We start from the raw sequence: 5,000 nt of genomic DNA, 5'->3' as shown, positions 1-5,000 counted from the left end.
TTGTACCTGAAGGCTGATGAACTACGGAGAATCTCTTCATGAAAAAATATAAAGTTTAATCTGAGAATACTCTATATTTAAGATTTTGAATCTTTTAGTTGTTATCAGAGTTCAAATAACTATAACTAACTTAAGGAAAGGATAGTCATTATTTTGTAATCATTAAAGTATTCCGGTTTTATGTATTCTATACTATACAATAACAAATGCAACTAATTCTAGTCTACAGCATTACAAAGGCCTAAAACATGTCATTCATGTCTGGGGTTTGGCCAGTTTTCATCACCACGCTTTCGAGTGCAGATTGGTGATGGTGGGAGATTTTTGTCTAATCGCTGACAACAGATCAACCTAGTATGGGTGCACCTGACTAGCTGACTAGTACAGCTTTGCTGATCATAGCGATGTACTCTCGCTTTCATCACCATGTTAAGGTATCCTCACTCAGAAAGGGACTATACTATACTTTACTATGCTAAACTATACTATACACTTTTTAGTTATATTTTGTACCCTTAAAGTATTAGCTGTATTTTGTTTTTTGTGTGTGTGGAAATGTGGAAAAAATATCTAAGTTACCCATTTTACTATATACTTTTTACTCTTTTTTAGAGAGAGAGAGAGAGAGAGAGAGAGAGAGAGAGAGAGAGAGAGAGAGAGAGAGAGCAAATATTGAAAAAAGACAGAATAGGATAACAGCGATCTAGATATTTTCTTTTGAACAAAAGAAAAAAGTTCTCCTGTGTTTGTCTTAGAAAATTGCTCTCGTTAAAAAGGAAAGGAATATGAAGAAAGCTTGTGTTTCAGTGTCATCGTATTAATGTTTTTTTCGCTTCTTATCATCCTTTCGCTTTTCCTTTTCCTGCTATCTTTATCTTATTGTTTAATTCTAATTTTTTCCTTTTCTGCTATCTTCGGCTTCTCTTTGTTTTCTTATTATTTCAGTCTTCTTCAATTGCTATCTTCCTCCTAATATATTATTTTATTTTTATTTCTTCTTTATGCCGTATACTTCCTGCTGCTTATCTCTTTTTATTCTTTAATAACTGCTTACATCTTCTTCGTCTTTCATTGCTGCTTATATCGTCTGAATCTTTTATTGCTGCTTACCTCTTATTATTCTTTTATTGCTGCTTGCTTAACTTTTATTGTTCTTTTATTGCAGCTGACCTCTTATTATTCCTCTGTTCTTCTCATGGACGTTCTCCTCTCATTATCCGCTTCTTCTTGTTCGTGTGGTCGTCCTCATCATGACATTTTCGTCCTCTTCTTCTTCTCCTATTTTCGCTGTATCATCTTTCTGCTTCTTTCCTCTCGTGGTTTTCCTCTATGCCGCCATCTTGTTCCATCAGGAGAACCAGCTGTCTCTCAAACCAGATCCTGAAGGCTTTTCGAATCCTCCTCCTCTCAGTTTTGCCACCCCCCCCCCCCTACACTTCCTCTTTCCCCTTACACATTCAACCTTCCCCCCTCGTCCCCTTACACATCCAACCTTCCCTTCCCTTCCCCTTGCACATCCAACCTTCCCTTCTCTTCCTCCTTAAACATGCAACCTTCCCCCTTCTTCCCCTTACACATCCAACCTTGCCTTCTCTTTCTCTTACACATCCAATCTTGCATTCTCTTCCCCTAACACATTCAACCTTCCCTTCTCTTCCCCTTACACATCCAACCTTCACTTTTCTTCCCCTTACACATCCAACATCCCCCTTGTTCCCCTTAAACATCCAACCTGCCCCTCTCGTGCCCTTACACACCCAACCTACCCTTTTTTCCCTTTATACAACCAGCCTCCCCCCTCTTCCCCTTACACATTTACCTGCCCTTTTGTTCCCCTTACACACAAAAACCTTCCCTTCTCTTCCCCTTAAACATTAAACCTGTCCTTCTCTTCCCCTTACACATCCAACCTCCCCCCTCTTCAACTTACACATCAAACCTTCCGTTCTCTTCCCCTTGCATATCCAACCTCCCCCTCTCCCCCTTACACATCCAAGCTTCCCTTCTCTTCCCCTTACACATCCAGCCTTCTCCTCACACATCCAACCTTCCCTTCTCTTCCCCTTACACATGCAACCTTCCTTCTTTTCCCTTACACATCCAACCAACCCCCTCTTCCTGTTATACATCCAACCTTCCCTTCTCTTCCCCTTACACATCCAACCTCCCTCCTCTTTCCGTTACACATGCAACCTTCACTTCTTTCCCCCCTCCACATTCTAATTTTGCCTTCTCTTTCCCTTACACATCCAACCTCCTCCGTCTTTAACTTCTCTTCCCCTTACACATGCAACCTTCCTTCTCTTTCCTTACACATCCAACCAACCCCCTCTTCCTGTTATACATCCAACCTTCCCTTCTCTTCCCCTTACACATCCAACCTCCCTCCTCTTTCCGTTACACATGCAACCTTCACTTCTTTCCCCCTTACACATCCAACTTTGCCTTCTCTTTCCCTTACACATCCAACCTCCTCCGTCTTTAACTTACACATCAAATCTTCCCTTCTCTTCCCCGTACATATCCAACCTCCCCCTCTTCCCCTTACACATCTAACCTTCCCTTCTCTTCCCCTTACACATCCAACTTTGCCTTCTGTTTCCCTTACACATGCAACCATCCCCTCTCTTCCCCTTACACATCCAACCTTTCCTTCTCTTCCTCTTACACATGCAACCTTCCCTTCTCTTCCCCTTACACATCCAACCTCCCCCGTCTTCAACTTACACATCAAATCTTCCCTTATCTTCCCCTTACATATCCAACCTCCCCCTCTTCCCCTTACACATCTACCCTTCCCTTCTCTTCCCCTTAAGCACCCAACTTTCCCTTCTCTTCACATTACATATCCAACCAACCTACTCTTCCCCTTACACATCCAACCTTCCCTTCTCTTCCCCTTACACATCCAACCTTCCCCGCTCTTCCCCTTACACATACAGCCTTCCCTTCTCTTCCCTATACACATCCAACCTTCCCTCCTCTTCCCCATACACATTCAACCTTCTCTTCTCTTCCCCATACACATCCAACCTCCCCCCTCTTCCTGTTAAACACGCAACCTTCCCTTCTCTTCCCCTTACACATCCAACTTTCCCTTCTCTTCACCTTACACATCCAACCAACCCACTCTTCCCCTTACACATCTAACCTTCCCTTCTCTTCCCCTTACACATCCACCCTTCCCTTCTCTTCCCCTTACACACCCAACCTTCCCTTCTCTTCCCCTTACACATCCAACCTTCCCTTCTCTTCCCCTTACACATCCAACCTTCCCTTCTCTTCCCCTTACACATCCAACCTCCCCCCTCTTCCCTTTACACACGCAACATGCCCTTCTGTTGCCATTACACACCCAACCTTCACCTCTCTTACCCTTGCTCATCCAGCCTTCCCTTTTTCTTCCCTATACACATCCAACCTTCCCTCTTCTTCCCCTTACACATCCAACCTCCCCCCTCTTCCCCTTACACATCCAACCTTTCCTTCTCTGCCCCTTACGTATACAACGTTCCCCCTTTTTCCCCTTACACATCCAATGCCTCTCACCAGCAAAGCCAACATTTTCTGAAAGAGAAATGATTTTTCATCTCATCTTTCAACGACTAATGAATCTTGCTTTCTTTTTCTCATCCATCGAAAGGTTACGCAACTTGAGCTACCCATAGCAATGAATGGATTTTGTTCCTTATAACTGGAAATTTGTTGAATGTAAGCATTCAACTGTTCTTTTATGAACTCCTCTCGAGCCTCGTTTAACTGATGTACTGCATAGGCTATAGGCGACCCTAAAGAGGTCCCAACGTCCAATAGCAATTAATCCGCTTAGGATGTTTGTGAAAAGGGAAAAGCTCTGCGAAGTGCTAGAGCTATTTATAGAACCTTTATTGAAAGGCTGGTAACGATTTTGAATGCCATACAAGAGAGAGAGAGAGAGAGAGAGAGAGAGAGAGAGAGAGAGAGAGAGAGAGAGAGAGAGAGAGAGAGAGAGAGAGAGAGAGAGAGTGAGTTACGAGGATTTTGGATGTCTCGAAAGACTTTTTAATCCATCCTCGGAGACTCCACTTGGTCTTCGGTATAGCGATTTACTTTAAGCTTTTAGATTTTTCTCATGATCTTGTCTAACTTATTCTTGGACTCGTTTACCGTGTTACTATTTACATCTGCTGAAAGTCTATTCCAAGTATTTGCTATTTTTTATGCAAAGAAATCGTCACATTGAGTTGTGTTGTATCTTTTCAATTTCAGTTTGTATCCGTTACCTCTGAACTGATGTGTGATAAGCGTGAATAGATTGTTTTAATCTACATTTTTTATTCATTTAAGAATTTTCAATTCCTCTATTAACTGTCCCTTTATTCATCAAGTTTTTAGATCAAATAAGTTCAAACGTTCCATCCTTCGTCTATTTCCAAAGGGCCTAGCGTTGGAACTAGTTTGGTGGCCCTAGCTTGTACTGCTGCCAGTCTATCTATATCCTTCTGAATGCTTAGTGCCCAGAATTGGCCTGTATTCTAGATGGGGTCTTACTAGTGATGTGTACAGCTGTAGTACAGTGTCTTTATTTCTGCATATAAATTGTCTCCTTATGTAATTTGTTAGTTATTGTGCTTTCTTTTCAGCTTTTATGCTGTTTGGTGAACTTCAAATCCTTGCTGATAATAATACCGGGATCTTCCTCCTGGTCCACACTTCCTATTTCATTACCTAGCAGTGAGTAATCTGATTGTGGCTCACTATAACCTACGTGCATGACCTTGCTTTTCCCATAGCTGAAAGGCATTTGCCATTTTCTGGATCATTCTTCTAGCTTCATTAGATCCTCTCTTAAGGCTTCTACGTCTTCGGAGTTCGCAGCATTTATGCGTAGTTTCGTATCATTGGCAGATTCGGATATTTTACTGGGTAACCCTAAACATATTTCGATGTAGATCAGAAATAGCAATGGGCCAAGGACGGATCCTTGAGGTACTCCGTTTGTAACAGCTGCCCACTCTGAA

This window comes from Palaemon carinicauda, chromosome 11, assembly GCF_036898095.1.
Source record: "Palaemon carinicauda isolate YSFRI2023 chromosome 11, ASM3689809v2, whole genome shotgun sequence".
Classification (NCBI taxonomy): Eukaryota; Metazoa; Arthropoda; class Malacostraca; order Decapoda; family Palaemonidae; genus Palaemon; species Palaemon carinicauda.
Note: the sequence above shows the minus strand (reverse complement) of the source record.